Source organism: Branchiostoma lanceolatum, chromosome 3 (assembly GCF_035083965.1).
Source record: "Branchiostoma lanceolatum isolate klBraLanc5 chromosome 3, klBraLanc5.hap2, whole genome shotgun sequence".
In the NCBI taxonomy this organism is placed as follows: domain Eukaryota; kingdom Metazoa; phylum Chordata; class Leptocardii; order Amphioxiformes; family Branchiostomatidae; genus Branchiostoma; species Branchiostoma lanceolatum.
In genome coordinates this window covers 2,930,595-2,955,871 of record NC_089724.1, presented here as the reverse complement: position 1 = coordinate 2,955,871, position 25,277 = coordinate 2,930,595, and the positions used below count along the sequence as shown (strand labels likewise).

Here is a 25,277-nt window from a genome sequence, read left to right as displayed (position 1 = left end):
TAGTTGTAAGGCTGAATGGTTCGTTGATAATTGAAAAGGGGCCATCTAGATCTAACTTTGTGACTTTTCCCGGAATTTCTAGATCCCATCTGTGCCATGCTGTAAAAACATACTTTTCAGCAGGTTGACCACTCCTGTATTGAAAGAAAAAGATAAACAAACACTTTTTCTTTACTTGCTCTAAAACACTACTTGGACTGTGCAGAGATGCAATTTGTGTGGGTCAATACTTGTACATACTATAAATACTTCACGGAGAATTGTGTCCTACGGACTCTTGTTGATCTTACAAACATGAAAGTAACGAACGGAAAAATTCTTAAGAGGTGAGAAAAAAGTGAGAAAAAGGTGTAAAAAACAAATGTGTTTATCCAAAATATACATGGATGAAAGGGCCTTACAGAAATTGCAAAAAAAAACGGCTTTAAAAAAACCGTACAATGACTTTCACTTGTCATGATCAAATTCCGTGGATCCGTGGGCCTATATATATAGTTAGGTATCAGGGTCGGACACCCAGCTCGGGCATGTCACGGTAAGGGATTGAATTCGTCAATTCGGATGGTGACGTAAAGCCGGCAGCTGGCCCCGTGTATGAGTTTCAGGCATAAGCGTAAAAGAACTCAACACACTTATCGAGAAGAGTAGGTGTGACCCGGTGTGCTTGGCCAAAAACGCGAGCAGTAGCAAAGCCATGTTACTAGCTAACGAAAGAGGGCCATGCTTTAGCCTCCGTTGCAGGCCTTCCCACTAGCGTTTTACTAGCGATTTTTTTTTCAATTCTTTTTTTGGGGGGGGGGGGGCGTATCTGCTTGAGCCCCCGTATCTGCTTGGGATCGAAGGCTAGCCATGCTTGGTCTTCAATCTGAGGTTCCACCGATTTTTACAAGGGCTTTCACGATAGCGGCTACATCTAAACGACTTTAATTTGGTCTCTTATAGGGCAAAAAGTTTGCCCCCACACTCCAGACTATTCTAACAATGAAACTACACATCACCACCAAGCCTGAATCTTCGAGCAGATGGGAGGCCAAGACTTGTAAAAAATGGTACTCTACTAGAGAGCGTACACTACAAGCGGAGGTTATATGGGGGACTGAGACATTCTGATTTCTCCGGTTTTCAAACAGCCCGTCGCGGTCCACCTATCCTCTGCTTGGTGAGTAAGAATGGTGTGCCTTTTTGCACAATAAATGTTGAAGAGTAAAGCATCGAATCTCAACCGGATCCTAACATCTACGTTAAGATTTGACTTGCGAAAGGGCGCGGCCACATCTTGTGCAGTATTTTCTCTTTCCGCAAGATAGCGCTAATGTGTGTGCCCACTGCAATTTACTACTTATAACTATAATACATTACCAGTAGTCTCTACCGACTGATTACGCAGGCTTTAGGGAGAAGAATTGCCAGGAGAGTTTGGCCATCATAGGGTTTCATTTGCAGACGCATGGGGAAATGTCTAACCTTCCGTAGTCCAAATCCTCCCATGACGAGGTCAGTGTTCCATTCTATTTCTGGGGTGGAAAGTTTTTGACGTCGTCGTCTTCGAATGCAGGGCTATCGAAACTTTTCAGACAGTGTCCTGAATACAAATGATTAGAATGTCAAGTTTGCATTTCTGGGTATCCCGCTTTTAAAAATCCCGGATATATGTTAACATGTGGACTTATGTGAAGTAACGTTAATGTTTCTGTAAAAAGGAAAAGGTAAACGTAGTCTCATAACCTTTTTGAGGCCGTAGGAGCAATGAGTTAACTGTTATCATTGTGTCCAGGGCACAGTATTGGATGGAAGGAGAAGTTTTACCGCCTTTTACCTCCCCAACCGAAGTCACGCATCCATTTTGCACCTTGAATGAGGAAAGTGAGGAGTGTAAAGTGCCTTTCCCAAGGACACGACGTAAGGAGTGAGGAAAGTCGTGTAAAGCACCTTTCCCAAGGACACAGGGTCTAGCCAGGAATGCAAGAAATCAACCCGTGAACGCTCGGTCTAGCCTAGCGACTTGGCCTTTCCTTTCCAACTCGGCATGTTTTTGGTCAGGTCCCTGTATCCACCAGTAAATGGTCTGTCCCTGACTCGACAGGCCCTATACCTACCAGTAATGGTGCGTCCCTGATGACTCGACAGCCCCTGTATGCACCAGTAATGGTCCATCCCTAGCTCGGCAGCCCCTGTTCCCACCAGTTATGGCCCCCCTTTATCCACCAGTAATGGTGCGTCCCTGACCCGCCTATCCCCGTACCCACCAGTAATGGTCTGTCCCCGACTCGGCAGCCCTTCCGCGGCCTCCCCCGCTCTCAGACCCGTCACGTGACCAGGATTGACGTCATCGGCAAACAAGCGCTGTGCAGTTGGAACCTCCGTCTATGCGGGCAGTCGGCAGTCAGGGTTTCTGAGCGCCCTTCCACGTCCTACCACGTCTGTTCGCTTTCCTGTGTCCGTTCCCGGTGCCTGAGTCGGACTGCAGAACCCTGTGGAAGAGACCTTGCATCCCAGCGAACGTTTGGGTACGTAGTTGTCTTCCTATGATGCAAGAGACTTGAGAAGTCACACACGGAGTCCCCCACACTTTAAGCTGAAGTGATGTAGGCCGTGAAGCACTGTGCTGTGCATTTCCCTCTCGCCGTGTTTAATCATATGCCATAAACCTGCCCCAGAAAACAAGCGAAAACATGTAGGGCGAAAACATGGCAGCTAAGCTCACGGGCGCTTCACGATGTCGTCAACAAATCTGAGCAGTGGGGTTTTACCATGTCACATGATTTTGCAATGTTGTTGTTTTTCTTGTCCTTTCCATGTGTTCATCATAACGTGACGGTATAAGCCCCCCTTGAGGTCGTGGTGACCTGAAACGTGCCGATACCTCCCTCTTTACCGTAATTTGTACCGTAAGCACTGTTAGAACCGCTCGCCTTCTGACATATCTTATAGCTATACTGCGCACTGTCATGTATGTAATTTGGAACACCCCTTCATACACGTTCCTCTCCCTACCGCAGGGTGCCCAACTAGTGATTTATACATACTGATAACCTCACAATAACATACGATGCAGTCGCGTCTACGAAAATACTGGGTATTTTTGCCCAGAGCACATGAAAAGGAATGCTATATGCACTAGTATTAGTTGATAAAGGCACTTGGAGGGTATATTTCTAGGAACATATGCGTTGCGGTGTGATACGCGTTGCGCTGTTCAATGGCCGATTTTGTACCGTCCGAGTCCAGTGATGTGCGTGGGACGATGTCGCTTCTACATGAAGATTAAATCACATACAATAAAGGTCATGTACAATAAAGATATCCAATTTTTATTGGAGACTTCTCCTAGATCTCCATTTTCGAAATCCTGGCGATGAACACAAAAATGATCTTCCTCACACCACGGTATATTACCGCTCCCCTGAAATGGATATTATAACAACGTCGTGCGTTTATATCATGTTACCTGATCAGTGTATGATATTTCCTCATTTTGCTGTTATGCTTTAATTACACTATTTGAAAATGGGATTAGTCTTTTCTGTTAATAGCATTTTGCAACAGATCTACGTACACTGTATGCATAAAGTACATGTACATACACAGCGTGCATCAAATGGCGCAAGGAAAATACAGAGAAGACATCCCCGCTCAACCTGCGCCATGGCAATGCATGTTATTCAGGACGGGCGGTTTCTGTTTTCCACCATCTTTATTCAAAATATTATAATGAAATGCAACCAAAGCGCGCCTAGTAGTAGGTCTTAATGCTTATTTATGTTCTGTTTTTTTACTAGCGGTTTATTAATGTCGTTGTTGTAACTGTCGCTCTTTGACTCTGTTTATTTTGTATCTGCCGTTTGTCACTTGTGCTGCCTGTTGCACGTTGAAAGCGCCCATACGCTCTATCCGTTATACTCAGGTTCGTTCTTTCGTTGTGACTGATTCTAGCGTTTTGTGGATTGGAACATTGACTAGGCTGTAGGGAGAATAATTTTGCCACAATAGGGAGTTTGGCCACAATAGGTTTTCATCGGCCAGGGGCTTTGGCGGGGAAAATGCTAGCCTTCCCGCAGACCGATTCTCCTGGCCAATTATTCCCGTTTTGCCGAATTCTACGATCCATGCCTCTCGTAACCTTGTGCACGCGACTAAAATCGCAAGAAAAAGCGGTTGTATCTGTTGTCTTAGCGACAACACCACACTTATCAATACAAATTAACAAGACAATGGCCCGTTCGAAATCTGTATTCTCAATTGTAGGGGATTAAAACACGCCACGGTAATTACACAATTACTTAATGCTGTATCCGTATCTGTAAAGACACGTGTCGATAAACTCACGTGTCTGTAACTCTCGCGAGTTAACGTTCGGACGTGATTGGTTATTATTGATCATGAAGAAGGCGACAATGGTCATTAAAAATTAGATCCTTGAATACCTTAGTGTTGGAAGAAAGTTTAGCATTCATTGTAATGATTGTATGTTACATAATACTGTGCTTGTTTGGAAAGACACACGATTGGATGTTCCTGAACTCTTGAAAACATTGTTGTTGTTTTTTTAGAAGAGACACCACAGAATTCACGCACCAGAGTCCTTTAGTAGGATTATACACTCGCCGTCAACCGACTAACCACACTGGGTGAATTGAAAAGATAGTCAAATATAGCTAAATACATGTAGTAAAACCCAACACACTTATCGAGATGAGTAGGAGTGACCCGGTGTGCTTGGTTAAAAAGGCGAGCCATAGCGCAAGCCACATTGCACTATCGCTAGCTACTTAATTAGCTAGCTACATTGATTATGATGACTGTTTAACTATACCTTGGGGGGGGGGGGATAATATGGGGAAATGTTATCCTTACCGCGGGATCACTATTCTGGCGCATGACCAATCATTTACCTTATTCTTGCCGAATTTTACTATCCATAACGATTAGAAAGGTATGTTGGATGCTCATGAGTTTTTACCTCCATGAAAACGGAGGCATTGTTTTCGGTCTGTATGCATGTTTGTTTTGGTGTGTATCCGTAGTTACATATATTTCATTGTTGTAGTGTGTGAGGATGAGAGGCGGAGACTTGCAGGATGGGAAGGTTGGCTTGGATCGATCCGATCACACGAAGGCCGGTCCGACCCATGGTAGGGCTGGGACCGAGGGTGATGCAGAATATATCGTGTTGTATTTCATTCATGTCATACCCACCCGAATAAACACACATTTCAATGCGCCAGAATTTGGGAAATTTTTGTGCTCTCGACCAAAAAAATTGTAACAAATTCAATTCCAACGTCCGAATCCGGTATTCGAATTTTCGACAGCTGCGAACGCGAAGCGCGTTCGAATCATTCGATGGAAGCACGTAAAATATAGACCGGCTCGGAATACCCCGTATCGAACGTAATCCCGACCCAGGTATGACATATACACATTTATATCTTGGTTTTTATCCATCAATCTACTCTCCAAGCATTAGGCATTGATCATTTCGTCTGCGGGCAGAGGTTTGGGTTTTGGCGACATAAAAAAAAGGGACAAAAGAGAAAGGCCAACAAAAATACGTCAAAAACCAGCCTGAGGCGAACCTCTGCTTGGAGGGTACTATCAGTTCACATGGGAGTGGACAAGGCACAGTAGTGGTGATGGACTGTTGTAAGCGTTTTTTTTGGGGGGTTAAATCTCAAGACGTTATTTTATAAACGTTGTTTTCTTTTGATCAATGACACTTCGGCGCGCAGTATGTTATCTCGCAACCCCAAGGAAGCATGAATTGTGAGGACTGATATCAACAAGAAGGAATCTATTATATTCTATAAGTTGAATGAAAAATACCTCAGATTTTTTAAAAATCTTATGCATATTTTACTGAGTATATATCAGTAGAATATATATTTATATATCTTATTTACTGTAGAAGTTTCTTTTGTTTAATCATTTGTAGCATTGATGTTTCTGGAGTTAAATTGTTAAAAATCTGGTACATATTTTACTGAGTATGTTTATATTATTTACCGTAGACGTTTCCTGTTTTGTATTCATTTGTAGCAGAAGAACACCGATTTTCCTGTAGTCTTCATAACGAAGGGGAATTATGGTCGATGAAACAATTACACTGCACACAACACCACCCACTCGCCCCGCAACTAGTGTGTCAAAGCCTTTTAGAACTGATCACGACGAGGAGCATAATCTTATTCCGTGCAATAAGAGCTGTATACTTCAACAGGAAATTAAATCTGAACACATTGGACTCTATTTTACAAACGTTTTGTTCCGTTTATATAAAGGACACCTCGGTGAGCATGCAGTATCTTATTTCATAACTCCAGGAATTAGGAACTGCGAGAGCTGATATTAACAGGAACGAACCTGTTATATTTTATGAGGTAAATGAACCACAATACCTCACATTTTTGTAAAAATCTTACACATTCCTTACACAGTAATTACATTCTTATTTACCGTAGAAGTTTCCGCTTGTAGAATCATTTGTAGCGGAAGCACATGGATATTTCTGGATTCACCACATTGAATGGCAATTATGGTAACTGGTTAATAAAACAATCGCACTGTCGTGTACAAAATACGAATCACTCGCCCCCGCAAGTAGAAGCTTGTAGAAGCCTTCTAGTAGCCTCTACCAGTCTCCGCGGGTCGCTGGGAAAATAGTAGAAATTGGCCAAATAGAGTCAATTGTATGAAGGGGGTCGGCTACGGAGAGAGGAATGTTATCATCCATGACCAAAGTCCCCCGGCAAATGTTCTCTCTATAGCCGACGCGGTTAGTCTGGTAGAGACTAGCCTTCTAGCACTGTGGACGGCGAGTCGCAAAATCTGATCCCGTGCAATAAGAGCCGGGTACTTTCATAACACAGGAGATGAAATCTGAACACGTTATTTTACCAACGTTATTTTCCATTATTAAGGACACTTAAGTACTTCAGCCTGCAGTCTCTTGTTTCATAACCCCGAAAGTATATCATATATGGCTGGCACATTTGAAAACACGCTTTGTACGAAACATCTCGAGATATTTTAGACGCAACTTGTAAGTTTTCAAACGAATCTGTTCAATCTGTCATATTTCCGTATCCAAAGTGCCTTTTTTTATTAACACAACAGCTTCTGTATCTAAATCTGTATAGCCGGTATATATATCTATATACATAATTGTTTCCTCTTTGTATTCATTTGTAGCAGAAGGACATTGATTTTATGTCTTCATAACGAAGGGGAATTATGGTCGATGAAACAATCACACTGCACACAACACCACCCACTCGCCTCCGCAACTCGTGTGGAAAAGCCTTTTAGAACTGATCACGACGAGGAGCGTAATCTTATTCCGTGCAATAAGAGCTGTGTACTACCACAGGAAATTAAATCTGAACACATTGGACTCTATTTTACAAACGTTATTTTCCGTTTATATAAAGGACACCTCGGTGAGCATGCAGTATTTCATTTCATAACTCCAGGAATTAGGAACTGTGAGAGCTGATATTAACAGGAACGAATCTCATATATTCAATATGCTCCATTCTGTTGATAGATTTGATTATATACTGAGAGGAGACAATCCTTACTGTGTTCAAATAGGTATATACATAAAAGAATGTTTAGACATAAGAACAAGTAATATATAAGTATACGACACGCTAAATTTCAATATGTTGCCCTATTCCATATGACTGTATGTAAACAAACTCATTAGTATGAACTTTGTTTGTTGGCATGTATGTATGTATGTATAGATTAAGTAGACCTTACGAGAGTCGCTGTACTTTTGTTGTGTCAATAAAGATTGTTGTATATTCCATGAGGCAAACGAACAATACCTAAGATTTTCTAAAATCTTTCACTTTTGCACATTTAGAAAAAGCCTTTTAGACCTGAGCGCGGCGAGGAACATTATCTGATCCCGTGCAAGAAGAGCCGTGTGCTTGCACAGGAAGTGAAATGTGAAGACGTTATTTTTCAAACGTTATTTTCTTTTCGTCGGCGCGCGGTATCCTATTTCACAAACCCCATGAAGTATGAACCTCTTGTATTCATTGAGCTCTAACTTAGTCTAAGTGAACAATGCCGCAGATTTTCTAAATCTTGTACATTTTTTACTGAGAAAGATGGTTGATATTAATAACAGGAAGAAGTCTCTTCAATTCTATGAGGTCAATGAAGAACACCTGATTTATCTTAAACCTTGTACATTTTACCGAGTATTTACATCTTATTTACTGCACAAGTTCTCCGGTTTTTGATAATTTGTTGCAGAACCACATCGAATTTTCGCACTGCGGACGGTGATTCCAAATAAGGAGATGTTTTAAAGCCACAGGCGGGTCCGTCTTGTATCTAGGCAAGGTACACAATAATCATGTCACGTTTTGACTGAATTTCCTTACATCTAGGGCAATAATGTATCTCTAGCGTTCCACATGAAAGAGGTCGTATTCCTTAGGACACAAACGTTCTATGTACACAATACCTTGAAGGCATTCTCACCATCTTACTCTTACGTTTAATTATCATGTGGCCCCTGTCGTCAATAGAATAACGTTGCTGTCATATTTGGTGTATAGAACTGCGAAGGCAATTTGCTATACAGATTAGGTAGTGTATAGACATTAGACTTATTGTTTAGAGCTGTTGGCAATGTGCCGCGCATTGTACATGCGTCCCTAACAATATTATGCGACAAAGTTTGATTGATTGATTGATTGATTGTAGTATCCGATTAGCATGTAATCTCGATAATGATGTGAGGATCCTACGACAGAACATTATATGGTGAAGCATTCAAATGAAACAAAAGACGAACTGAGCGTCAATGAAATACACAATGACATGTATTGAAAACATCAATTAGTTTCATCATATTCCATCTTACCATTTTTAATCATGATTAGTCAGACAATTTGTTGCTTTAGTTAGTATAGTATCCTCGGTTGTCTGTATATTTTCAATGCCAGATAGCCAGATTGACTAAATGCCGGACCCAATTATTAAATGCTAGCAAAGCGTGATTAATTCTGTTAATAGTCTTTATTGAATCTATTCCTGCCTAGATGAGCTAAATGCATAGATGACCACATGTGGTCTATAAGAAGTATAATGCAAAACGTGAATTGATAAGATGCTGCATTGTAGAATTCTATCATTGGAAGAATCAAGAACAGCCAAACTGTGGACTATTGCTAAACTAATGTTGATCACCTAGTAGTTTCTTCTCTTTTTTTAAAAACATTTGGAAACATGACTACGTACTTTGTCTATTATATGTTCGTTCTTACATGCCATCAGGTATATAAAAGTGTCCTGCTTTGACATTTCTGTACATTTCTTGTACATACATCCGTGCTATCCAACTTGGTGTAGCCGTATTTATGTACGGCGACGATTTCCGCTATTTTTTTCGATTTGAAGATCCAGCAATTAGTTGTATGTAGCTTGACGGTTTGGGCGGAAAATAACGAAAGAATATATTAGTAGTGGATTTTTTTTTGTCGAAATTACACATACATGTTCAGAGATATCGACATTTGAAATCAAGTTAGTAATGATAATGTAGCAGGGTAGAAACATAAGAACCCCGTTGACCGTTTTAATTTTATGTGATTTTCACTATTCGCAAGGAAACAGTTACTCAAGCAACTGGATGAAATTTGGCAACGTTTTAGACAGCATACATTGGCAGTAAATAATGATTGAATAATTAGATGCTGTCTTAAACGTCTCAAAGTTTATCCAGTTACTTGACTAGTTGTTTCATTGCGTATCGCATCACTTGGATGTGTAACCTTCGTAGTTGCATCATAATTTTTGTTTTAATGTCACTCGGTATATTTACATTTTGTTTTATTTTATTTTATTTATGTTGCAATGTTGAACATTGGTTATAAAGTCAGCGGTAATCTTGTAATTCGTCAATGAGGGCATATGATATTTTGTGTCTTGTTTACGAATCTTCACTCTCTCACGATTTCCTGTTTTTGACTAGATGTCTAAGGGTGGCCTTCAATTGAAAACATTTGATATATTTTTAGATGCACAGTTTGCATCTTATTTCGCTCTTTTTGTGGTATCAAGGCTATTCTATTGAATATATATTCTATTCTTTGATTGAACCTACTTGTCGGTTTCAAAGACCTGTCAGTAACACTATCGGGTATTTCACGCGTTGGTGGCTCATCAGAAAGCATTGGCAGCCGAGGGTTTACGTCTTATTTCGCTCTTTTTGTGGCATGAAAGATGCTCTATTCAATATATATTGTAAATGCAGAGATGTTCGCGATGGTTTATGTTCGCGGTTTTCGCGGCGACCATTTCACCGCGAACTTAAAACCACCGCGAACATTTGTGTCCAATACTGTAGCAGTATGTGACTATAGCCCTGCCGCGAACTTAAATCCACCGCGAACACTCCATTTTCACCTAAGCGCGAAATAATAAAAAACACGTGAACTTAAATGCATTTACAGTATTCTATACTTGTTCAAAGATCATTTAGTAGTAACACCGGGTAATCCACATGTACATGTAACTGGGTCATCAGGAATCAAGGATTTGCATCTATTCTTGTTTCGCTCTTTTTGTGGTATCAAGGAGGTTTTATTGCATCTATTCTATTTTACAAGGACATTTTGCTAAGTATTTACATCTTATTTACTGTACAAGTTCTCTGGTTTTTGATAATTTGTTGCAGAACCACATCGAATTTTCGCGATAGGGATTTGTGGACGGTGATTCCAAATAAGGAGATGTTTCAAAGCCACAGGCAGGTCCGTCTTGTATCTAGGCAAGGTACACAATAATCATGTCACGTTTTGACTGGATTTCCTTACATCTAGGGCAATGTATCTCTAGCGCTCCACATGAAAGAGGTCGTACACAATACCTTGAAGGCATTCTCACCATCGTACTTTTACGTTTGATTGTTATGTAGCCCCAGTTCCTCGTCAATAGAATAACGCTGATGTCAGACTGGATAACTGCGAATATATATAGACTATAGTTATATAGACTATAACCTCCTTGATACAATGAAGGCTATCGAATCAACGCTAGATAACAGTTGTTGAAGCAAGTGGTAGCCTCCACCAGGTCTTTCTACGGAGTATGGATCGTAGACATAGACCCTGCCAGCTGGGAATAGATCGCAGCAGATCGCAACAGATAGTGCCATGAAGTCAGTGCGGGTCTGGCAAAGGGTCAGACAAAACGATAGAAGCAACTAGAGCAAAGGAGACAAAGAAGAAAAGAGAGACAGCAGCCTCAGAACCCCTCTGGCTTGATATGTCCTAACTGTGGCCGTGACTGCCACGCCAGGATTGGTCTCCAGAGCCACATAAGAAGCTACCGAATCCAGAGTGCTACCATCATCCCTCCCTGCATCATCTGAAAAGATGGAAGGATGCCTACATGGATCGTAGAATTCGTCGAAAAGGGGATTAATTGGCCAGGAGAGTCAGTCCGCCGGAAGGTTAACATTTCCTCCTCCCGTCTAACTGCGCCTGCAAATGAAACCCTCTGGTGGCCAAACTCCCCTGGCAAATTATTATCATGAAAAATGGAGATATTGTTTTTGGCGTGTCTCTGTGTGTGTGTGTGTGTGTGTGTGTGTGTGTGTGTCTGTGTGTGTGTGTGTGTGTTTCCGGACTATTGTAGTCAGCATAACTCAAGAACCTCTAGATGGATAACGATGATATTTCGTATGTGGGCGGTTGTTGTGAAGCCGAAATTCAAGGCAGATTTTGGGCCCCCTGGTATGTGACCTTGGTACTGCAGCAGAAATTTTTGTATATTTTGACCTGGACGTGCTATGGTCTTGATTTTTGTTATCCCTGTAGCCAGTGTAGTTAGTCTGGTACAGACTAAACAAATACAGATACATTTTGTAAACGAGTCAAAAATTACGAATTGATGAATTTCTTTCGTATTGAACAATTCAATATTTGTCTTCTCCTCTTACATATTGATTCATAGTTGTTGGTTATTAATGAATACCTGTTGGACTGGCGTAAAGGGTGTCCATGTGGCCAGTAAACGTTTTTATATCAGTTCGACCTACATGTAGTGACTCGAACCTTGGTCCAAAAGTGGAATTGTTGATTTGTAGATCACTGCAAGCTACAAAAGCGCTAACATAATAATACTTAGGTTGCAATTGGAAAAAGGGGCCATTCCGGGCAGTTTTCTTCACATTCTGGTGTTACCCCTACCAAGGAGGTCTATATAAAACCTCCTTGCCCCTACGTGGGACACCCTGCGGCTACCGGGCTACTTTTGGGTACGGCCGGGGCCCTGATTTTTAACACGGAGTTAAAATGAACGCGGGACCGGATGACAAATAGGTGCCGTGAGCTAATCGTGAGAACACCGAGAGGTACCCGGCCGGGACAAATGCAAATGTGATTTATTTATTTATTTATTGATTGATTGATTGATTGATTGATTGATTGACTGGTTGATTGATTGATTGACGGCTGTTTCTTCGCTTCCGAAGACCAATGGGAAGTCAGTCCTCCTCTACAGACACTCACGTAGCTGTGCAGCCCAATCCTCGATCTGCACACCCTGCTGCAGGAGGGGCATGTGAAGCGCTGTGTGGGTGGTGACTGGACAGCTGCAGCTTTCCTGCGGCTTCTATTCTCTTCTGTGGTCTCTCATCGAGCTGCTTCAAATCATTCAGCTCCTCCTTTGGGCGCTGCTCTCCAGGCGTTTCTGTCATTTGCAATGTTTTCCCAGTCTTTTACTGAAATGCCGGCTGAGCTGGTCGTTTTAGTTGGTGCAACTGTGACCGTAGCATTACCTAGTCTCTACCAGACTAACTACGCCGGCTATAGGGAGAATATTTGCAAGGGTTTCACTTGCAGGATGGCAGATTGGACCCTCTCTCACTCTATTTGGCCAATTTCTACTAGTTTCCAAGCCATCAGCGGGGCCTGGTAGAGGCTAAGTATTACCCACGACACGGTAATACCCGATCGGTCCCCACCGAGGCTCCTCGGGATGTCGCGCGGTCTATTCCGCGGTGTTTGATTTTCATAAAAGTAAATGGAGAACAAACAGTAGCAGCGGAGCGTGTGTGCCGTGCCATTCACCACGGCCGCGTGGGATCATGCAATTTCAGGGCTGTTGCTTGGGCGGTGGTAAAGCCCCTGTCACACACCAGAAAAACAGATCGGCTGACAAGTCTGCTACATGTAAACTGATCTTAAATGACATCCTAGGTTGTAATAAAAAAGAACATGACAACACGTGTAAACATGGTTATATTGTTCTATGTACATGGTACTGTTAATATAAGTTATTAAAAACATGAGTGCAGTCACTGCAGTGCCATGTCGTCCTTGACTGTCAAAAAGCGAAATAACAGCTAATATCGCTGTAAAAAAAGGTAATAGATAAACGTGCCAACGGTACATAATAGTACACATCAAATAACAACGGAGAAATAGTTGAACAGGCTTAAGTTTCCGAACTTGTCGCTTTGACTGATTGTAAAAGTAACATCAAAATATATATCGACACTCCGTCTCATTCATGATAACTTTGATTTTCGCAAAGAAGCGAGACATCAAAACCAATTGATCCATATGGGCTTTCAAAAGAACTCATTTCAAAAGAGCGCGTGTTTGTCTTAATGGGGTAAGAAATGTAGAACAGGATGGGGGGGCAGGGTGCCTCGCACAGGATGAAGTGTTGTGTACCTAAACAAAAATTCAGGTACAGGTACGGTGCAGCGGTTAGGTACAGTTCCAGACCTGTACATGTACAGAAACAAGTTTGGTCAATTATCTGCAAGTTAAACATGTTGCCAACTGTCTTTTTAGTGGTAAAATGTCATCTTTGTATGAAGATTTATGTATTTGAATCTCAAAAGAAGTCTTATTGCAAGTTTTCTTCATTTTCAACTGTGAGGTTATCAAAATTGTCATCTTTGTCAAGCGATCCACCTACCTTAATCAGTCTACAAAATGGTGTCCACTAGTGTTTAGTTTGTTTAGGTACATGTAAAGGTAAAGTAGATGTTCAGGTCCGGACCTGTACCTGAACAATTTTACAGGTACAGGTACAGGGTTTTGGTACTCAGCTCTAACAGGATTGTTGTTTATTGTTGTTTATTCATTCGCATATGTAAAAGTGTTTAAAACAAAGATATATAGGGAAAAACATGCGGGGGGGGGCAGAAGCCTAGGTGGCTTTTCTTGGGTCTCCCCTCGAAATTTGACAATAGGAATTATATCATGAATTGTACATAATCAAAACTAAGGAAAATTAACGATAGAAAATAAGTTGAACTTATACCACAAATCTTAATAAATGACTAGATACGAGGAAATACAAAATGGATTTTAAGGTACAGTATTAGATATAATAAGGTACGCTGACATGATCAATATGTAATTAACAAATTTTGAAGAAGTAGATCAGAAATTAGACAAAATATTAATCATCAAATACCAATAATCAAATATTAAAGGAAAACGGAAAACAAGGACAACAGCATACCTGTCGTGAAGGGGAAAATGAACAGGATGGAGGAGAGATTCATCGACTTGATGTCTAGTCACCTTTTTACGCTGAAAATTGACCGCCAGGGCATGATTTTGCGGCAACGTAAAAAAAGATAGGATTTTACATCTGCTTATATAATGTGAGAATTTGAAACCTTTCGTGCTTTAGCGCTCTTGTGTGAATTCTTGGATTAAGCAGTCTCAGCAAAATGCGACTGGAGCAAATACGCGCGGTAATATTAGGATCTGCATGGGGGAAACCTGGCAACGCTTAACAGTAAATTAGCGTACGATGGTCAGCAGCGCTTAATTCAAGAGGGCTGGCAAGACTTTATGGTAGATAAATTTGCCATGTTGAAAGGTTATGGGAGTTCTGTAGATATCCCCTTTGTATTCATGGCGTCTTTGGCAAAACTAGGCTGCGGACACCGACACGACCGGAAGCTCCGATGTTGTTGTTGTTTCCATACATTTTCATTCAAACATGCATTAGTACATAGCATAGCATAACAACACATTTACAATTCCACAAATATCCACAAATACATGTTGTTACAGACATTTTTTGGCTAGGGTGTGCTCCGCCCCACCTCTGGATTTTCGGTGCAGGGGTGTCATCCCTGGGTTCCTGTGCAGGGTATTCCTTCCCTGTGGTTTGAATTTAAGCCATACAGCTTCTCTGTTTTCATGTTGGACAACATTGACACAATTGCAAATACATTTACATATGAAACATATCTAAATACAAAACAACATTTGACGCTTTACAAATACAAGTTAAAGCAGCATCTTTTCAGATACAAGAACGTCAGAAGATCCACATATACATAAACATCATCATCAAGTTCACCGTTTTTAATGGTTAGATATGACCGTGTTTGTATTTTTTTGTGTCATTGCGCTTGATTTACTGTCCATCTATTTACTGTCCATCCTCCACCCCCGTAGTTTCAGTCGGGCCAGTTCAAGCTACCACCTCGTAATCGGCAAAGCCGGGTAATCCGGAAAATTGAGCTTACAAATAGGCTTTGCAAAAAATCGGTTTCTATTGTAGGTTTGGATTTTATTGGACTTGCAAAAGTGCAATACTCGTGGGACACAGGCAGCTATTGCTGATGTCGTGACCCACACACATAATATAGCCGTTTTTAGACTCGGCTGGAGTGGGGAAAGTCGTGTCAAGTGCCTTTTTCCCAAGGGCACACGATAGATGGCGTCAGGGGATTCGAACCCGGGACCCTTGGGTTCTGGGCAGAAAATCCTGCCGTTACGCCACACTGACCCCACGAACTGTACTGTACTGTACTGTACTATACTGTACAAACATATAAAACAGAACTACATCTACGGTCGATTCGTTGTGACATTTGGGCAATCTGTTGTTCGACTTCGCGATAGGAATGATTAGTCAATAACACTTAACGATGTTCGGAAGAGCAAACGAATTCAGGAGAGCAAATAACGCCCTACGTTTCAGGAGAGCGACTTCAGCAGAGCAAACAGCGTGCTACGTTTCAGGAGAGCGAATTCAGGAGAGCAAATAACGTGCTACGTTTCAGGAGAGCGAATTCAGGAGAGCAAATAACGCGCTACGTTTCAGGAGAGCGAATTCAGGAGCTAGAGTAAATAACGCGCTACGTAGAATCAAATCGACCTATTTATCACGCATCACGAATAATTTACCGACAACGCTGAACGTTGAATTAGAGCGGGTCGACTACGATGAACGGTGAATTTGAAATAAGTCGCCACGCCCCACGGAAAAAAGCAGGCAGACCCTCATGTAATTACTTTAAATGCATTTAAGTTCGCGTGGTTTTTGTTTCACGCTAAGGGGAAAATGGATTGTTCTCGGTGGTTTTAAGTTCGTGGCAGTGCTGTAGTCACATACTACTACACATACAGTATTGGACAAAAATGTACGCGGTGGCTTTAAGTTCGCGGTGAAAAGTCGCCGCGGAAACCTTTCTGCATTCCCAGTATCCCACTTGCGTGACACAGGAGTAAGTAATGGCAGCCCTGGAGTCAAGGAAGCCCTCACGGAGCTCATGACTCGGCCACTAACTGTTGAAAAAAGGAAATCGGAAGTCTCATACTTCCCCTCGCCCTCTACTTTGCATTTGTACCTCCCCTTCTTTTTTTATTTTTACCTCCCCTCCCCTACTTAGCATTTGTACCTCCCCTTATTTTTAATTTTTACCTCCACTACCCCCTATTTGTATTTTTACCTCCCCTCTTTTTTCTGCCCTGTATCTTATTCACTGCATTTAGCCCCAATGGATATGCAATAAACGTCATTCTCATTCTCATTTATTTTCACCTCCCCCATACTCTGCCCCTTATGGGGTTATATCAGGGCACTTATGATGAAGATGAAGAAAATGTCGGTCCTTTGATATGCGAATAACATAACAAGATTTTCTCTGGAGAAGGTTGCGAAGTGCGTCACTTGTGTCTTTAATTGGGCTGGGTGTTTTCTGGGCGAGTCGCTGCTTCTCATCTGGAACACAGAAAGATAACAAAACCGGGGTTAATGACCTGCACGCGCCTTCGGTTCACGTGGAGGAAATATTATCGTGCAAGAGATCACAGGAACCTGTTTTTTTTACATACACGCGCGCGCATGCACACACGCACACACACACGCGCACACGTACACTGGAACTCGACCGGACTGTTTGCGGGAACGAAAACTAAAAGTGTGTCAAGAAATATACACACATCATGATCATGATTGTTGTTTTTTTAATATTTTTTGTTTTGTTTTACGTTTTGTGTGTTTTGTTGTCTTTTGTATCGTATTTTCCGTTCCCGCAAGCTGCCCGACCGAGCCCCGGATTACAAATGTGACAATAGAATAAGGAGTCTACCCTGCGACCTAGATCCATTTTAAAGTGCTCAAAAACACATTACGTTTATAAAGCTGTTTTGCCGTCTAGGTGGCCCAGGGCTGATCAGGGAAACGAAGTTTCCCGCACTTTCATTAGACTAAACACTCCCCTTTTACTCCCGCAGCAGAAACGGCTCCAGCGGAGGTCCCCCGATGACGTCAAGGTTGCCATGACGACGCGCGCCCTCCCGAGGGGCGGTGGTGATGAGAAGCGGTGACGTCACTTGGAAGCCGACCGATCCTCAGCTGGGACGCCGCAGCCGCGGGACCTAAGCTCGCACGGCAGAGGGGAGGGTCCCTGCAAGACGCTTTCATCTTGAACAGATCTTTTGATCCACAAGACTGCCTCCGCATATATATTTCGTCTCGGGCTGCAGGGTGCTCGGCTGCCGTCTTATCGCCGCGGACACCTTGGAAAGTCCTCCCGCTCGTGATCCGCCTCTGCCGCACGAACATGATCACCCGCGCGGACTTCCAGCTGCTGAGTCCGCATCAGATCTGACGGCTTGTTATTCTCCACCACTTCTTTCATCCATCCTTCCGTGCCGTTCGCTGCACGTATTACCGGAGCTGTGTGCATTTCACCAGCAGTTCGGACCGAGAAAGCCACGTGCCAGCCCCGTACGTGGTCTGACGGCTGGCAGTTTGACACGTCTTCCCTCATTCTCGGCGGTTTGTGGGTCTCGTTAGCACATATTACTGGAGCCGTGTGACAGAGAGGCCTCCAACTGTCATCGCGTAGCAGCTCAGACCGGGCAACACGAGTATACATCACGTACTCGGTCTGACGGCTTGCTGTTTGTCTCGTCTTTCATCCCAAACGCTCGACCGGTTCGTACCAAAACAGCTCCGCATCCATCCGAGGCCGCTGTCATCGCAACAGCAGGTTAGACCGAGGTAGACACACTTGTTGACGTTGGCGACGGTAAGACGGCCAAGCCCGAGACCTTTCACAGAGTCGAGAGAACGTAGCATCACGGGGATAGGACGGTGGGTAATACTTGTTGCAAAACGTTTTACACGATTACTATATTGTGTAACATGTTTTCTTTATATATATATGTGTTTACTTGTGTTACTTATATTAATTATGTGACAGCATCCTGTGTTACTTGTGTTACAATCTGCAATCAGTTTTATGCATTTTCTTTCTGCATACTTTAATTTAAATGTTTGTGTGGCTTTACATAGACTGGCCCCCTTGAGTTGAATGGGACTACCCAGCTGTTGAAATGAAAATGAAAGGAAAATTCAGATTTCGCTGAAATACGGAAAATTCTGTGAAGAACATACAGCGATTTGACGGTTTGTTACCAGGTTATGGCCTGGATTTTGAATGGAAAGTTGTGTTCAGAACTGTCCACGTTTCAGCACCATGGATAGTACAGTAGATTTCGGCCAATCGCATATTTCGGGGATCTGCAGGATATTCTGAAGACCCAAACCAGTTCTCAATTTTACTCCATCATAAATGGAATGGCATAATTGCGTTAGCAATTTTAGCACATTGCTGCCATTGGCATAGAATTATTTAAAAAAAAAACGGTTGAATATGTCGAAGTCACAAACTCAAACGGGTCGTATGCCAATGTCAATCAAATGTAAATCGTGTACGGATAGTTCCTATGGTAAGACGACACAATAGGAACTGTAGTATACTACACGTAGTATATTATTGTATATTATATTATTGGCAGAGACACACATGTAAACAAAGTAAGGAATGCCTAGGTATGCATGCCAATCTTATGAAATTGTACGAATTTCACTCAAAACTTGTATGGAAAAACCATACGACTTTTATCGAATCTCTACGGATTCTTTGTAAAACGCGGGAAGTGGTAAGAAATAACGACAAATCTGATGAAAAAACAACAACTGAAAAATAACCTTAAAAAACGGACACGGGCGAACCTTTTTGTATGGCAGTTTCATGGCTTGACCTGTCATGGCTTCGTGGTTATCGATGTGGTCACGGATTCGGCGCTGGTAAAATGGGTTGATAACTCTAGTACTTGAAGGCATGACTATTTCTAGTTTTTTTCTGAGCTGGTATTGGCTGAGGAACGGTTTCACATCGTGAAGAAAAAAATCACAGTGCATTCTGTGCCGGATAGTTCTGCCTACCTGCATAAGTAACAAGGCCAGTAACTGGCCCCTTGATCTCTACTAGGTTCATCCAGGAAGCCCGGACCCGTGCCATAGCCCCCGCTATCCGTATGTTTAATCCAGTGCCACAATCTGGTCCTTCCATCGCTTCGGTGGTCTTCCCCGGGGTCTGGGGGGTAGCCAACTCCTGGCTGTAGGCTTTGTTGACTAATGTTTGTGGAGTTCTTCCTATGACATGTCCAAACCACCCCAGCCTTTAGCATCCGTTGCAGTCCTTTTCCCCGCAGCGTTTTTTTTTCATTTTTTTTTGGGGGGGGGCGTCGCGTATCTGCTTGGGATCCCGTATCCGCTATAGACCCTGTGTCTGCTGATTGGGAGACACCGCAGCATACACAGGGTCTATAGCGGACACAGGGCAAAAAAAATGACCAAAAAAAACGCTGCGGGGAAAAGGACTGCAACGGAGGCTACTCAGCCTTCTTGTCTGCACCATTTCTACAATGGTCGTTTAAACCCAAAGTTGGGGCTCTGCTTTCATCGTTTGGTATGCGATCACGGAGCGCGGTGCACATAATTGCCCGTAGGCTGCGTGCCGGAAAGTCCGGATCAAAGCAGGCCGACACTAATTTGCGAGCCTCAGCCCAGAGTCAGCCATGTAATAGGAACAGTATGGCGTCTTTTAAACCGTAGGAATCGAGCAAAGATTGTATTTACGAATAAAGCCTGTCACTGGAGATTCTTAGGGCTTTGATTTGTTGCCAGGCGACGGCACTAAAGACGCATTGACGTTGAGCAGAATTGGAGAGGTTGAAAAGATTTCAAAAGAACGAACCCGCGAGCAAGAATCAGGTCACAATGAATTATTTTTCTTAGCACGTAGGTTGTTTGTATCCTCGTGTATGTGTGTGAATATGCTTTTGTGTGTATGTGTAGGTGTCTACGTGTGTGCGCGCGCGCGTTTATTTTATTTTGCTTTTGGGCAGACAAGGACGACGTGGCACTGCACTCAAGTTTTTCAAAAACGTATCTTAACAGTGCCACGTACAGAGAAGAATAGCCCATTTTAACACATGGGCGGAGTGACGAGGGCACAGCGTCGGTGGCGTCAGGGGATGTGCGTGTGTGTGTATGTATGTATGTGTGTGTCTCTGTGTGTGTGTGTGCGTGTGTGTGTACATGTGTGTGTGTGTACATGTGTGTGCGTTTGTGTGCGTGTGTACATATGTTTGTGTGTGTGTGTGTGTGTGTGTGTGTGTGTGTGTGTGTGTGTGTGTGTTCGTGTGTGTGTGTGTGTGTGTGTGTGTGTGTGTGTGCGAGCGTACATGAGCGTACGTTTAAAGCTGTTCCGTTGGGCAAATTTTAAGGTGCAGCGTGTCTGAAAATTTCTCAAATTCTTTGACAAGAGCACTGTGTAGTTTTTCGTCCCTTGTCGTACATAGATGGGCAACGACCCCAAAGTGTGAACCCCTGACCTTGTCCCAGATTCAAGTTATAAACCGCTCGTAAAAGCCTTAGCGTTGCCAATATTCGTATTGGTCTTAATAAGGCTACGAGGAGGAGTGATGACACCATTGTTGAAAAGACATGCTTCTCCCTGTTCTAGTGATGGTAGATCTCCAGTGGCTTGTTGATACTGGTTGCCCCTTTTGATACTTCCTTGCCACCGATAGATCTGTCTGGAGATGGGCACGAACCCCAATTGCAAAGCGACCGTTTTAATTGGGATCGTTATGAAAGGATTTCCACTTGAGCAGGATTCTGACTTTGCGTGGGAGGCTTCACTTAGGATTAACCGAGAAGACACAGAGAATGGGGCACGGCAAGGCCTAGGAAAACATGTAGTGTTTTCGGTTGCCCGACCAACCCTACCACAAACCTGCCGACCCTAGCCTTTTTTTGAGTCGACCACTGACAAGCGACATAGAATTTTCAACACTAATTTGCAAGCCCCAGCCCGGAGTCAGCCATGTAATAGGAACAGTATGGCGTCTTTTAAACCGTAGGAATCGAGCAAAGATTGTATTTACGAAGAAAGCCTGTCACGGGAGATTCTTAGGGCTTTAATTTGTTGCCAGGCGACGGAACTAAAGACGCATTGACGTTGAGTAGAATTGAAGAGGCTAAAAAGATTTGAAAAGGACGAACCCGCGAGCCAGAATCAGGTCACAATGAACGATTTTTCTTAGCTCGGAGGTGGTTTGTATCCTCGTGTATGTGTGTGTACATGCTTTCGTGTGTATGTATCTGTTTGTTTGTGTGTCTGCGTGTTTGTATTTTGATTTTGCTTGTGCTTTTGGACAGAGAAGGACGACGTGGCACTGCACCCAAGTTTAAAAAAAATCTAATTCTTACAGTACCCCGTACAGCGACGAATAACCCATTCTTACACTTGGACGGAGTGATGAAAGTCGTGTGAAGAACCTTTCACAAGGGTACAGTGTCGGTGTCGTCAGGGTATGTGCGTGTATGTGTATGTTTGTGTGTGCGTGTGTGTGTGTGTGTGTGTGTGTGTGTGTGTGTGTGTGTGTGTTTGTGTGTGTGTGTACATGTCATGTGTGTATGTTTGTTCGAGGGTGTGCGTGCAAAGCAGTCCCTCGGAGCAAATTTTATGGCGCAGCATGTCTGAAAATTTCTCAAATTCCTTGACAAAAGCACGGCGCAGTTTTTTCTTCCCTTGTCGTACATAGATGAGCAACGACCCCAAAATATGAGCCTCTGATTTCGTCCCAGATTCAAATTATAAACCGCTCGTAAAAGCCTCAGCGCTGACAATAGTGTTTAGTGAGGAAGCGAATCTGGGGAATCTTTCGTTGGACCAAGTTACACAGTGTGTGTATCCACCTTTTTGTGAAGCCATATGGTGACTGTTGCAGGGCTTACCTTTACTTACTGTCTTGTATATAGCCCGTACAATATACAAGACCGCAAGTACAAATAAGCCCTGCAGCGGTCGCCACGGTTACTTTTTTTGTGTTATAGTGTTTGATTAGTTATTGAAAATCTTTCAGTGGACCAAGTAATGTTACACAGTCTGCTTGTAGTACATGTACATGTATATGATTCTCGGGAATGTTTCAGTGGATGAGGTGTACTGTGACTCCGTCTGTGAGTGTGTGTGCATGAATCAGCGGACTGAGTGAGAAGACAGCCACGGTGTGATTTACAGCGTGGTATATGATTCAGCAACCAGTTCATAGAGTGTTTACAAAGTAACACCGATTTCAACAAAAACTCGATGGCCTACCGCCTATGCGAGGAGGGGTAATGACACCATTTTTGAAAAGAAATGCTCTTCCCTATTTAAGTGATGGCAGATCTCCAGTGGCTTGTTGGTACTGGTTGGCCCTTTTGATACCTCCTTGCCACCGATAGATCTGCTTGGAGATTGCATATATGGGCACGAACCCCAATTGCAAATCGACCGTTTTAATTGGGATCGTTATGAAAGGATTTCCACTTGAGCAGAATTCTGACTTTGCGTGGGAGGCTTCACTTAGGATTAACCGACTGAGAAGACACAGCATGGGGTACGGCAAGGCCTAGAAAAGTGTGGTGTTTCCGGTTACCCCACAGGCGGAAGGCAAAGGTATTGTCGTTGAATAGCTGCTGAAGTTCCGATCGTGACGAAGTACTCGGCGCGGGGATCACCCGTGCCGAGCTTCCGAGCGAAACCCGAGCGGGGGCACGAGCGGGGGGTTCGGAGAGCCGAACATGGTTCGGTGTTCGGCGGAGCCGAACTCTGTCTGAGCGAGCCCCGTAATTAGCAAAGGACGACGGGAGAAACCATCCCCGCTAATGAGGGGGGGGGGGCATTTCCGGAGTGAGCGACGGGAGAAACCGTCTTCGGGAGCATTTGAGCGAAAACATGTACCGCGGCGGTTACCCAACATGAATACCGTAGCCTAAAGCCCGTGGTTCCCCCACCAACCCTAGCAAAAACCTCCCAACCCTAGCCTTTTTAGGGGTCAACCACTGACAAACTAACATCTGAGTGGTAAGATTCAGAGTTCCTGCATTTCACACTCTGTTAACAGATGAGGGCTTTGGACATTTGATGTAAGAATAAGAAGTAGACATTGTACTTCTTTGTTCATTTGATTGATGTATCTGTGCGTGTACAAGACATGTCTGTTCTACATATAGCTATATATCTGACGAAAAACGGGGCATAGGATAAAACGGTCACAATCTTCCCCACCAACCTCTGCTTGGAGAGTACCTAAGTCCACCTCGAACATTTCCGCATTTATATTAAGAGGATCCCTACCTACCGACCCTATTTTTTCACGACCGTAATTTCGTAAGCGGAAACAAAACCTTTTCATCCTGGGCCCAGAGGAAGCGGCTTAGATCGATGATTCTGTTCGCGCGTTCCGTTGGGGGATTTTTGCGTCTTCTTCCCGCAAATCCGTCCGCAGATGCGTGCCTTCATATGCTGATATAGCCACTGAGTGACTTGAGTGCTGTAGCGCACGCAGGCCAGTGGTTAGCGGCCCTGCCTCTGCGCCAAGAAGCCTCGAGTTCGATCCCTGCTGTGTAGCTAACCCGACATGCACGCAAGGGTCGCAGTCCTTAGGACGGAATCTTAAGCCGTGGTGCACTGTTCATCGTCCTTGTCGAAAAGAGCTAGGGGAATTTTCCAGTACTATGAACTTGTAAATGCTATACATAATGTCTGTCTTCTCTGTCACAACCAGTGAAAGAATAGCTCGTCACTGAGCTAAACTGGTTCGAGATCACTTTTTTCATTTTTACGTGAGAGTGGCAGCTGATCCAGACCCTTGCGATTCAGTCCCGCCGGGTAGTAGTCGGCCCACCCAATAACGCTAGGCTCTACTAGCCTCCGCGGGTCGCTGGGAAAATAGTAGAAATTGGCCAAATAGAATCAACTGTATGAAGGGAGTCGGCTACGGAGATAGGGTCCAATATTGCAACTAGGCCTGCGAATGTTACCATCCATGGCCAAAGTCCCCCGGCAAATATCCTCCCTATAGCCGGCGTAGTTAGTCTGGTAGAGACTACAATAACGCCCCCTCGGTGCTGCATGACAGTATAACAAAGAAGATAAACTTGTGACAAAATTGTAACATAAGTAACAGAGGATGGTTGAGACATAAGTAACCGAAAGTATACATAAACAAAAATATGTGTTACATGAAACATAAAAGAATTTATCCAAAGAAAACAAATCAAAATCGTTATCCATTACTTATATCCATTACCGGTCCAGGTCTGTTTTATGTGAGAGGTCAGAGGTCATTAATCCATATGTACAGTTTGCATATAATAACCAGAGTTGACCAAAGTAGCGCTCAACTGATAGCGATCCGACTTTCGGACTTTGAAAGGTCAAAAAGGTCACATTTTAAAAACGAGATCGATATTCGCCGCCATATTACCTGCCGGCATATGTCAAACCTTGTCGGTACCATCGGAGTGTGTTCGATGGGATTTTAATGTTACGCCTTCTTCTTGGTCTCTGAGTATCGCTGGTCGGACGAGAATGGCTGCCCGTGTCGGGTGAGGTAGGAGGAACACAGCACGTCGGCAGAATGTAATGCGTATATGCAAGGAGGTTAGATATTTTTTTAACCTTCTTGGTTTACGGTAAATAGCCTGCTATTTAAATCTATTATAACTGCCGAATCTCTTTTGTTTTCTTTGGTCAACGTTGCATCGGAGTAACGGCCGTTGCATAAGATATGTCTTTGGACACAACTAAATGAACCCATATACGAGATATCAACCTTAAATGCGCGAACACGACC

At 43.2% G+C, this 25,277-nt stretch overlaps 1 protein-coding gene across 2 annotated transcripts in view; it reads left to right on the top strand.

Annotated features, from left to right (window-relative positions):
* Positions 1 to 2,295: 2,295 nt before the first annotated feature.
* LOC136429723 (probable G-protein coupled receptor 19) overlaps positions 2,296 to 25,277 on the top strand; it is a 33,499-nt gene continuing 10,517 nt past the window's right edge. The window contains exons 1-2 of one of the 2 annotated variants that reach the window (XM_066419665.1): positions 2,296 to 2,507; positions 17,529 to 18,390. The gene's annotated coding sequence lies outside the window, so the exon portion shown is untranslated. Of the gene's footprint in view, positions 2,508 to 17,525; positions 18,391 to 25,277 lie in introns of both variants that reach the window. The other variant, XM_066419664.1, reaches the window with a different exon arrangement.